We start from the raw sequence: 13,382 nt of genomic DNA on the forward strand, positions 1-13,382 counted from the left end.
AAAAAGGAAATCATGAAGAATGTAAATTCACTCCAAATGCTAAAAACTAGCTAAGCTCTGAAAGTAGCTTCATTCTTGATGAACTGACTGTATAAATGAAGCTTTGGAGTCTACGTTTTCACCTTAAAACTAATTTTTGAGACAAATAAAAATGTGCTTTAATTAGTTGCTGGTGCTGGTGGCACAATGCACTGTGGAATAGCTGGCTGGCCAATCCATACTGTCACATATAAACCATTATTCTAGAAAAAAAATAGTAGTTGCAACATAAACAAATGATACATTGTGTGATTGCAAACCTAAAATAACTTAAAATAACTTGATAAATTTTGTTTAGACATATTGAGCTTATAAGTTATATGCAAATAAAGTATCTGGTCTAGATTCTAATCAAATTTACTTTGTTCTCCCTAGATCACCAATAACACCATTATTTTGTTAACCTACATACATAAAAAAAACATGCCATCATCAGAGCATAACTTATTTTTCAATGCAGCAATCATTGAAAAATTACTGCTGCATAATTTTTCTAATGTACAAAACTTTCTTTTCAGTTTGCCTGAGCAGAAATGGAGTAACATCTGGGGATGTTTTGAATGTTAAGCATGAATTTCTCAGTGCATTTCAATGACAATGATACCAAATAGTGAGTATTGCACATAAACTTCTAATTTTTAACACACTAATAAATCTCCAAGATATTTTCACATTATTGTGGCATTTAGCAAATGTAGCGATACACAAGACAAGTTTAGTCTGATTTAAGATTAGGGGAAAAAAACATCTTTTTATTATGCTTTCAACTATACAATAACTGCCTTCATACTCAAAACTTGTGCAAACATTTAAAAACTTTTTCATGTTTGATTTTCAATTTTCCTGCAGGCTATGCGAGGACATCAAAAGGGACAGATTTTGCCAGTGGTCATAGCTAAATGAAACACTAAGAATGATGTAGATAAAATAAAATCACAAAAAAAACTGCAGTAACTTACTGGTAATCACCAACTGTGACATTTTTAGTGTTCTTGTGTTTGAATATGTTACAATAAACAGTAAACCCTCAGACTGAGGGCAATATTAGCTTTGGCGATGACAATATTAGTTGTGATATATCCCTATATTTTTCTTTACTCTTTTTTCATGTGTTTTTCCATCACTTTGCGACCTTTACAGCGTTTTGAGCAACACCATTAGTGTCTGTTATGAGCATCTGCTGCTCTGAGACTGTCCAACTGGCTAAATAATTATATAGATTTCATAACACCTGGAACATATTTGCCAACAATTATTAAGCACTTTAAACAATCCTTTGCAATATGAATATTACACAAATTAAAATTGTGATGGCAAGATATTTGCGATATTGTGTAGCCCTAAGCCTGAATTCAGATCCCTGCAGGGACTTTTGGTGTGAAGCCTGCATGTCATCCCTGTGCATAAACAAGCTCTTCCTGGATACTTCTGCTCTGTCTTACCCTCTATGATCACACATGTTACGGTTGATAAGATAAGATAAGTTGCCTTTGGGTGTGAGTATGTAAGGTTATGTGTACCATCTGTCCATATAATAAGCAGATGGCCTGTCCAAAGTGGGATTGTCTCACATTTACTGAACACTCGAGATAGGCACCAGCTGCAGAGGGACCTCTGCAACACCACAATGGTACTGACCGCTCCGGTCAGTACCATTGCTAAACTAGAGATAGAAATTGGATAGATAGGTCGATGGATGCTTGAGTGTTCATACATAAAGATGTTTGGTGAATAACTTTTAGAAACTGAATAAATACCATGAATATGTTCATGTTCTATTATGCATGCCTTGTTCATTTAAGAACACCTTGTTCTTCAGAAAAAACCAAAGAACTGAGTCTATAGCCTTTAATAACAGAAATGTGACTACTGTGCAGTAATTTTACAGAAAGACTATAGAAAACTAGAAAAAACAGAGTCCACTGAAAGATACAAATGGCCTTTTAATTCAAGAGTACTTTCAACATGTTTTGTGGCTTTGGAGCAACATTTGAAGACAAAGCAACTGTACGATTGTAAGATGAAATATAAAACAATGCTAGTAAATATTCTATGCTGGTATATTCAGCCATACATTAGCATATTTATCATTTGTTGCTCTTGTTCTCCACCTCCTGCTGACTTTCTGTTTTCCTGAGTGTGTGAGGGAGTGTAAGCCTCTGTTATTTTGGTATCATTAAGCACAACCGCAGAGTTAATGTCCTCCCTATTTTCCAGTGTCAAAAAGTTTTCTTTTTACCTCTGTTGTATAAGAAATTTGACAGGAAGAAGACAGCAAATTTGGGAAGCAGCTACAAAACAGATACAAAACCTAAGGATAGTCTCAGGCTCCTCCAATATATTCAGCAGACACTGAGCTTATTATTGTGGTTATCAATGATCGGATCTGACAGCTCGTTGATTCAGAAAATGATGCCCCTATTGACTTTAAAATGCATGAAAGGAGGACAGAAAATATGCATTACTAGAAACATGATGTTTTAGTGTGTGGCATGCTTAGGTCTTAGCCCCTACAGATAATAACAAAACAGTTTTAAACAAACTACAACAAATTTCATCTGGCAGATTAAACAATGAATATTTATAGTGTGGCAGCAGGCCCTAAAGAGTTGTTCTCCCTAATGCAATTGTTTCTGACTGCACCTTGACAATGACTAATATTACCAGAAAAAGCTATTCAATTAAAGCAACCCCTTGTTCCCCATCTCCCATGACCACACATGATGCTCCTCAATCCCTGTGAAGTTCAGTGATAAAATATTCATAGGTTGATATGATTTTTTTTTACTGCAAAATTTATGCATAATAATGTGGAGGCAGAGCAAATCGCCTCTAGACATTTTCTAAGAAATATAAAGTCTTTTGTACTGCAGGCAAACTGGCAGTGGATCTGAATCGAACAAAAAAAGCAAGGGCACAAATATTAACTGGTACTTCATAATTTTCACATAGCTCATTACTAGTTTATATATATACTATATATATACACACATTACATACTGTAATGTAACCTTGTCATTACAGTTCTTAAAAAATTATTCACATCCCATCACTGAATAACAACCAAACATTTGAGTTAATTTTAAAGATTTTTTCAGTCATAAAACCACACAAAGTGCATAAATCTGAAGGTGAATAAAAATGTTGCATGGTTTATATTTTTACAAATAAAAATTTTAATGCCATGCATTTGTTTTGTAATGCATGTCCCCATTGACCCACCTGCGACAAGGACAAGTAGGTACAGGCAACAGATGGATTTAATTTAGGGCTTTTAACAGTTGAGGGGGTTGGATACCCCCACTAGATCTTCTTTCCACTTCCCAAGTCATGCATATCCTCCCACAACCCCCCAAAATAAATCAATAATCAGATGTTTTTTTCTTTCATTAACCCTCCCATGATTTTAGCGCAATGCTCAGGAGGAGAATGGAAAATGTCACAGTCGGACAGCAAAGAAACAGGGGGTGGTCCCGTCAGACCGTCAATTTTTGAAACCACACACACATAAAAACTTGTAAAAGTGCACACGGGGTGAGTGTGGCCCCCACCATATCGCGCGCAGAGTAAAAAAATGTGGGGTCTAAATGACCACATCGCTTCAGACCAGAGGGTTAATCAGTAGAGAGAATGCTTGCATTGATTCAGTTTTTCAGCCGGTACTTGCCAATCACAGGTAAAAGCTGACACAAACTGATCTGTTCTGTGCAATTATCTCCAAATCCATTCAGGATCTCACTCAGTCCATTAATATAAAACCTGACATGACCCATAATTAAATACAGACTCAGGGCTGCTACTGAGGTGTGAAGACAATTGAACTCGGCCCACAGGCAGAAAGAGGTAATGAAGAAATAACAAAAATAAATGGGAACACGGTGAAAAGTGCAGATTCAGGAGGCAGGAAAAGTGTTCATGTTTATGGATTATGTTCACTTCCATTTCTTCTCCTCCAGACCATCTGCACAACCGAGTACAACACCACACCTCTCTGAACTTTTGCTTACATTTTTTTACCTCTGCACTGTCTGAACTTTCAATACTGACTTAGAATTAGAGAGGAATGACTAAATCTTCAAAGTTCTTATCTATTACTGAAGGTTGTATTTAGCCTCCATGGGAGCTAAAAATAATTCACAAAATGCTGAAAAGATTTCTATCACTTCTATATCTGCATTTTATGGATATTAAATCCTGCCATAGTGGAGCTAAAGTCGGAGGTAGTAAAGGATTGGGGTAGGAATTAGGAATGTATCAACCAGCCAACATGACATAGTACCAATCACCACTAATGAAGGTACCAAAACCTTCATTAGTAAACAAAGCAGTAGAAGATTTCTTTCAGATGTCTCAGGAGGGTATTCTAGTCTGGTTCACTTAATTAAAACTCTGTCCTCTTGGTTCCCTTCTAGTCAGTGGGCTCTACTAGGGGCTTCAGCTATCGCCATTGTTTTTCTGTAGAACAGAGGTCAAGAGACACGCCAGACAATTCTACAACCTTCATGGTTCTTTGTAAGTTCTGATTTGGTTTGTCTTTCTTTCTCCACTCTCCATTTTGTTTTGGTGTCTACAGAACATAACATTGAGCACTTAGCTCTTCACATAAACATTGTGCATGTGTCCAGATATACAGTAAGCCAACACTGCATTTGTTCGCTACATGTGCGTACTGAACCAAGAGGGCTGTAGTGAAAAGATCTGGCCCTGATCTTTTCAGTACACGGCCATGTACTGTTGCACTCCAACTGGAGCAGGTTCATTCATTTTTACGTAAACTTAGAAAGGCAGTTGCGTACAGAGAAAAAAATTAAAATCTGTACATTGCCACAAATTTAATCCAACAATTTTCTGTCCGATATGTATGATGCATCCTGGGAAGGTTGCTGATCATTTAGCACAAACATAAAAACACTAAAAGGATTAAACTTAAGCACACAGCTTTGCTCCAGCCCTTTCTTTTCAATATCTAAGATCTGAAGAGGATGAATACCGGTAGTAGTATTTTAACTTTGAGCTGGGATCAGGCCCCACTAACGCTGCCTCCACAGAAGCACAAAGAAGGGGAGTGAAAACCGTAGACAAAAGACAGAACAACAAACCAGTATCACCTCAGAAGAAAGGAAAGCAAGATAACAAAAAAGAAATGGAAGTGTCTACATTGGTGAATTTTTCCTCTGCTATTTGTCGCCACCTCATTGGACCAAAAGGACCAATTCAATTATGGAATGAGAAGAAAAGGGATAGCAAGAGGGAGTGAGCAGTAGGGCTAAATTGGAAAATATTACATTCTGGCAGGCACAAGAAAAGCAATCCCTGTCCCTCTAAAATTAATAAACACAAACAAATCTAGTTGAAAAATTAATTAGTTCCATAAAAAGTATAATCCTTTATCTTTCAACCAATAATATCTATTGTCATTAAGAACAAAAATATAATAGGAACAACTGTAGCTGAGGTGAAGGGAGATATAAGTTGATGTAAGATAAGAAACAGCTGTGATCACTCATGACAAGCCTTATTGAGCTCTAAATATGAGACCGAAGGCTATTCTAATTATTGAGAGGTTGCAGCACTGTTTCCCAAGGGTAAACTACACCACGCACCTTCAATAAATGTAATAATAAATGAAATAATAATTCTAGAACACCGACTCCCTGATAAATGGAACTAATACATAGAAATCAAATTAAATCTGAAATCACACAGCAAATTAAGAAATACAGGAACATTTTCACAAGAAATAAAATGTTTTTCAGGCTGTTTGTGTTTGTCATGAACATTGCCTCATAAGGCTGAGGATGTAGAACATATTATAATCATTAAGCTTCATCAAAACAGATCAGTACCGGCATGTCCAAAGTATGAAGGACTCCCAACCACAAAGAATGGTAAAAAGTTGCCCTGCAAACACAGGTGGTTAGTGCAGATGGAGACTTTTTTTTCATAACTAGAAAAACAAATGTCCTTATATATTAAAATATTAACATGAGAAGTGTTAGGAACCCCAGTAAGTCCCCCCTTACAAATCATGTTTGTTTTTTTTTTTGTTTTGTATTACATGGGACCATAAAGACAAAGCACAAAAGCAGATCTGGGTGCACTCAAATCTGCATTTAATTTTTAAAAAAAGTGTTTCGTTAATACTGTCAGGCAAACCATCAACTGTGTATTGTAGTTTAGGGGTGTGGCCTAAACTATTAAAATCAATTTCATGATCCACCAAGGCGTGGTCAGTTTATGATGCAATACACCCAGGACCTTTGGCTCCAAAGGAAAAATGAGTTGAAAAGAGCCACACCATTTGCAGGCTGAGTAAAACTAAACTAAAATACTACAAACATGAGGAAATATCTGACACATGTTACACTGGAAGTGGAGGAAACAACTCAAGATACCCTGCCAGTAACAATTAGGCTTTATTATCACACTTATAAAGTCAAAGCTTCCTTTTCAAAGGAAAGGATTAAATTAATTTTAAAGTTCTTTGCAACTTGTGAAAGACTTACAACAATAAGGAGCTGGTCAAAGCTTTCACGGTATATACATAACATTCATTTTTGAAGATAATTGACAGAGATTTTCACACATTACGAACAACAAAACAAAGAGGCAGGAATACCAACAGGTAACTGAGCTCTAACATGTGTTCCAGTGAGTTCAGGTCCATGTTGCCTAGAAGATCCTGATTACACTCCCTCTGCCGTAGGACTCAGAGCTAATTTGGCTTTAGTTGAAGATTACTTTAGAGATTTTGGATTCACTGTTTATTTTTCTCTTTGTGTGATGTTTTTCATCTTAATTTTTAGTTGAACTAGATGTCTATCAAAAATACAGTATCTACTCACTATTTTTGTTATGTTCCAGGCTTTTGAATTGTACTCAAAATGCTGATTGCACCTTACAATTTCTTTTTAATATGCCTCTAAATAAATAGGTAGGAATTTATTCTACAGCATTTCATGTTTAGAAGCACCTTGAATGTGATCAGATCTATGAATTATGTTTGCTGGTTTGTACATCTGTGAATCAGATCTTGGAAATTTCAACATGTATCTATCAGTCAGTTTCAAGATGTGGTTCTGACATAATCAAGTTGACTGTTTAATTAAAAATAAAAACAAGTTAATCTACATTAAACGTCACAAAGTCAACATACTATCTGGGTCTGTTTGTACCATGAACTGTAAGAAAATATTGGGGAAAAAAACACAGAAAAAGAAGATAGCTGAAAGTGGCATATGACTCGTTTCACAGCAGCCAGGTTTCCTTTTAATCCAACATGTCTGGGATGTTTTTTGTAATCTCAAAGTAACTAAATCATATCATTAAGAAGAAAGTCACATACAGTATCTAAGCCTCTTGTGGCTTCCCAGATTAAGCTCCAGACACAATGGATTGAGATGAGCTTAAACTCTTTCCTGCATACTCATTTCCTGTTAGTTTTTCTCCTTTACGCCTTCTTCTACCTTGTTCTGTCACTTTGATCCTCCCCTTTGGCTACCGTGAGAAACAAAGTCATTATGAGCTGCCATTCTGCTGCTGCTGGAGATGGAAAATGTGTATGTTTTCAGAATGTGTAGGGAACCAGTTTCTATATTCTTTGACTAAGCATTCAAATAATGCTGCTTTTTCTTTTAACATCGCTAACACACATAAGTTCCATGTGCATGTACCCGCCAACACAAACACACAACATCTGCTTGTTAATTCAGATGCCGGCAAAGTTCCTTCTGTTCAGACATCCACTGCATGTGTGATGGGTGGAGGGTAAAATAATGAATCATTCCCTCTGTTAAAGTGGTGTTTGACAAATTAAAATAAATGATTATTGTGAAACACAAACATCTAAGTGGCATATGGAAGCTTAGAGTTGCTCTGATAAAAAAAAAAAAGAGAGAATTTCCTGTAAGGCCCTGCTACTCCTCTGACAGCGCTCTTCACAACACTCAACTCCTCAGAAACAAGAAACTGAAATATTCACTGTCTCTCCTGTCACTCCTCTGCACAAATCACTGCTTCTGTTTGATCAATCTGGGCTTCATGTGGCCCTGACAGTGGAAGAAAGGAGAGTTCTAATTCTCCTCATCCTGCCTGTCCTCTTAAAGCTGCTGGCTATCACAGCCGATTCACGTCCATCTGCCACAGGCCACAGAGCTAATTAAAAGTGGCAGTTCGCACTTCTCAGTCTGGGCTCCGGGTCACAGCCAAAACACAGTGTCTGCGGCGCTGAGATGTCCAACGGACTCTACGTGTTCAAAGCTCAGAGGCCATGTGGAAATATTAGAAAAAGTGGGAAAAATATTTTGGAAGTGGACAGAGAAGAGTGACAGCGCTGTAGTTCACAAAGAACTTCAAGGAACGTATTCTGTGCCTCTCCACTCTTCCTCCAGATTATATTACCTTAATTTAAACAAAAAAGAAGCAATATTTATTTTCACCTGAATAGAGGTCTTTGGGCCTCTATGTGAGATTCCAGGCTTTTGATTTTTCTCCTTAGTCCATGTAAGACACTGCTGAAGCTGAATCCTGTCCATGGGGTGGAAGCCCACATTCTGGATGCGACCAGTGTGTGATTTTGAAGCACCGACTTCAGCTGCAGGACTCGGCTTATGAATCTTCCCAAACTTCTCAAGGAGCTTTGCTTCCTGGTGCTCTCTGGGCTGTAGTTCTGTCTGTTGCTTCTACGTTTTCTTCTAGCATATTTTTCCTTTGACTAACACACACCCACAATCTCTGTTGTTGCCTTACCTTCATACAATAAAGGTACCTAAAAGTAAAATGTATTATTATTACTTTTCTGTAGGCTGAAAATTTTGTCTCCAGCTGAGCTTCCTTTTCCCTCACCTTTCCCACTCAACTCCTCCAGACTAGTGTCAGCAGCAATTACCAAACACCTTGTGGGACTGTGTGTCTGCTGACCTCATCATAGAACTACATGCGATCACAATTAATCAATTAGAATATATGTCCTGATGAGTCTTGTTTGTCAGATTAATTTTTTAAATAACCTTTAAGTAAATTTTAAACATACTTTTCATGAACCCCACATTTTTTACTTGCAAGTGTCATTTTTACTGGCAGAAAGTGGAATATAATTATAATTAACAGAAATCAAGACTTTCAAATATCAATCTCTGTGTAATTATTTATATAAAGTGTTTCACTTACTAATAAAGTTCCAATAATAAATGGACTTTTCAAAAACATTCAAATGTATTGAATGAATCTGTAAAACGTTCCTAAGACTGGTTGTTAACAGCTTGGAGAAACTTTGTTGTGATGACATACTGAAGGAAGAAAGTTGGAAAGGGCAGGAGGTTCTTTAAGAGACAAAGGCCGATTTCAAGGCAACAGTGATGCATAGTCAGAGTTCTTTCTTTAAGCTGTTTTTGATATATACAGCATTTTCATAACTGAAGGTGACACAGTTACTGGTTGTGGTATAAAATAGCAACATGTGAATCACGTTGTCAGCTATTCATGAAAATTGACAAAAATAAAGAGATAAGATAAAATATACAGTACAGACCAAAGGTTTGGACACACCTTTTAATTCAATGAGTTTCCTTTATTTTCATGACTATTGACATTGTAGATTCACACTGAAGGCATCAAAACTATGAATAACACATGTGGAAATATGCACTAAACAAAAAAGTGTAAAACAACTGAAAATAGCCCTTATATTCTAGTTTCTTCAAAGTAGCAACCTTTAGCTGTGATTACTGCTTTGCACACACTCTGCATTTTCTTGATGAGCTTCAAGAGGTAGTCACCTGAAATGGTTTTCACTTCATAGGTGTGTCCTGTCAGGTTAATAAGTGGGATTTCTTGCCTTATAAATAGTCATGAAAATAAAGAAAACCCATTGAATTAGAAAGGTGTGTCCAAACTTTTGGTCTGTACTGTATATTTGTAATGAATCTCTGAGTTTTACTTTTTTAAGCAAATTCTTCCAATAAGAGAACATTTTGATTATATTGTAATATATGTTGATGTACGCCGACTTTCAAACTAGTGTTAGTGTGAAATCATTTACTTTGATTTTGTATTTATTAAATCTATGCTTTCAAACAACTCATCTCAGCTGTTTTTCTTATGAGTGAGATATGGGTACCCTTAGCCAGCTGACTATCAGAGCACAACAATAGGTGGGGGAGGGGCAACCTTCACACAGAAGACTTTAATCCTTCCAGCTCTTTGTCTGTCATCTAATAAAAGGATTTCAGACTGTAGGAACACTGCAATGGGAAATGGTAGCAGGTTGAAAGCAGCAACTTTGTAAACTCTTGACATGTCTTGATATCAGTTGGACTGTGACTTTGGAGATGACATCACAACAAAGACTGGTAAAATAGAGCAGAGTGAGTGAGAAAAAACAGCTTGCTCTGCTTTCGATGACCAGTTTGACAGATGGGGAGTTTGCAAGCCTTCACCGACCTCCACCGAGTGGAAAGTGGAGACATACAGATGTTGTGTGTGCTGGCTATGCAGAGCACCTTTACAGGCAGGCAGGTTGACATAAATCTTGAGCAGTGGGACAGAGGCTGGACCACAGACAGCGGGACAGGGCTAAGGACTCTGGGAGTCGTGCATATCGGATCAATAAACTTCATAAATGACATCATCAACTTGGTCACCACAAAGACAGCGAAACGCCAGACACGATCTGGTTGTGTCGCACCGGACTGCAGGATCAGCCAATATAACCTTACACACAAACACTTCAGCACCCAGACAGTCACACATGGTGAAATGTGCAAATATTCACTGCATTGCCTTCCACCATGCATGAGCGCGCTCAGAGATGCTGAACCGGCCTGCAGAGATGGATTACATCCGAGTGCACATCTGCATGTTACACATCTGAAGTTAGGCAGTTTATTCAGGAACACAAGTTTGTGGCTTTTGAGCCACATCTGAAGCAAGAAAGAAACTGCAAAAATAACAGAGACTATGCAAGTAAGAGAACCAAGCAACACGAAGAATAAATTAGAGGTAGAAAAGAGTGAGTTAAGAGACGCAGTAAAAGCAAGAGGGGGGTTGACACATTTCTTGCTGAGACAAGAAGGGAGTTGTGAAAAAAACTGAAAATTAGTCTTTTCAGTCCAGAGTCAAGGGAAGTGTTGAGCATGAATCATGGTGTGTCAGTGGCTCCAAGCAAATCAGAAGAAGAATATTTCATTTCCATCTACATGAACGTCTACATCCTGATCACATTACAACTTCAGATTGAAAACGAGAGATTTAGTTATTTCTATGACTTACTGAAGGTCGGGTTTTGGAGGAACAGCTTATGCAGAAATACCCAGACCTCCCTCTGGCCTGCTACTGTATTTCCTCAAACTCATCTTAGAGAACTCTGAGGCATTCAAGAGTTAATTTAATTTACAATAAAACATAACTTCTTTTCATTGGCACTAAATCAATACTAAGTAAACTGCATAACTTCTCCATTCTGGTTAATAACTCCTTCATCTTTCCCTCCCCTCAGGTCAAGAGTCTGGCTGTCATCCTCGACTGCAGTCTCTCTGTCACCTCCATGTCAATAATATCACTTCATCTGCCTACTTCCATCGTTGAAATATTAATTTTCTCTGTCACTCCTCACTCCACTGCTGTTCTGGTCCACCGTCTGGTCACTTCCCATTCAGATTACTGTAATTTTCTTCTCTTTGTCCTGCCACATAAAACCTTCCTTGAATTACGACAGATCCAAATTCAACTGTTCATATCATCACACTAACCCCTCAATCCATCACATCACACCTGTTCGACAACAGCTCCATTGGCTTCCATTTCATATCGCAACAGCTACAAAATACTCCTCTTTACCTTCAAAGCTGTCCACCACCTTAACCCTCCATATATTTTGGACCTCCTTCACATTGCTACACCCGCTCAGACTACAGATTTGCTGGATACTTGTCAAGTTTTGGATTTGAAAATACAGGAAAGTGTTTGCTGGCCAGTGCTACTGTAAGAGTGTGTGTGTGTGTGGGGGGGCACAGAAAGTAATTATTATATAATATGAGAAATTTACAGGAATATACTAATAATAAAAGAAGGGTAAAATACAGTAGTTTTCTGGCTAAAATGGGAGACTTGACAGGTATGTGTTATAAAATGCGGTAGTAGAGGAGGGAGGGAGATGCAGAGGACCCAGGTTATGGTGAGAATAAAATGAAGATTTAATGATGAGTACAAAATTCCAGGCAGCACAGGAGAGCACAAGCAAGGAGCTCAGAATCTGGTAGCAACTGGTAATAGGTACTCAAAATGGGAACGACAACAGACTTGACACAACTAGACAAGGAACAAGAAACACAGGTGGGATTAAATACACAGAGGGTAATCAGGGAAACGAGACTCAGCTGGGAGCAATCAAGAGATAGACAGGACAACATGGACTCAATAGACACAGAAACCTAAATAAACACACAGAAAAACCCAATCCTTACAGTATGATCTGCTGACCAATAAATCCCCATACATATCTTCACTTTCTTAACTCAAATTTTACTATGTGATGACTGATCTTAGCTTCATATTTCTTCGGCATCTTTTCTCTGCCCAGAGCTCATTGATTTTTATGTGTTTTTCCTGGTTTGGATCACAAAAATTAATATAAGTTTCAAGAGTCACATGCCTGAAGGCTACTGAAAATAAGTTGCAAGAGTGATATATGGCCTTTAACATGAAATGTGATCATTTATTTGATTATCAATATTTGACCACCTAAAAATGAAAAGAATTATAAAAAAAATAGTGTCTATTGGCTTAAACCTAGTCCACAAATTTAGCATTGTCACGAGATATTTTTTTTTTGTTTTTTGCAGTGAAGCAGGCGAGGCTCAGTAAATATACTGGTCTGGCAGTAAACACCTTTTCAATGCATACAGATTTTTGGAATGGAAACATAATTGCAGTTCACCATCAGTGAGCTCCATAAAGATACAGTAAGGTCACAGAGGGGGATCTATTCAGTTTCATCCATATATAAACAGCAAAGTTAAAAAGATTCAGACTGTTCTAAAGAGGTTATACACATAAAATGTGTATTGACAGTTACTTTTTCAATTTTAGCAAGCAGTAATTGCACTTAGTGATAAGTTGGTTATCCTCAGTTAGAACAAAAATGAGAGAAGGATTCAGTTTCAGCAAAGAATTTCACTGAAGAGCGATTTCAAAATGGATACACACATTCCAAAATTCCACCAGAAAACCTTTCACAGCAGGTCTTTTTCTCTGTCAAGATTACCTTCATTATTGAAGCACTGTGGTTATTATTCAGAATAAAAATCTGCTAAGAAATAAAATGCAAATTGGAGACATTTCAAAAG

At 37.4% G+C, this 13,382-nt stretch overlaps 1 protein-coding gene across 2 annotated transcripts in view; it reads right to left on the bottom strand.

The window, feature by feature from the left end:
* Positions 1 to 13,382, bottom strand: part of LOC114145204 (protein sidekick-1-like) — a 493,057-nt gene that overhangs the window by 205,947 nt on the left and 273,728 nt on the right. The gene's annotated exons all lie outside the window — the stretch shown is intronic.

Source organism: Xiphophorus couchianus, chromosome 5, assembly GCF_001444195.1.
Source record: "Xiphophorus couchianus chromosome 5, X_couchianus-1.0, whole genome shotgun sequence".
Classification (NCBI taxonomy): Eukaryota; Metazoa; Chordata; class Actinopteri; order Cyprinodontiformes; family Poeciliidae; genus Xiphophorus; species Xiphophorus couchianus.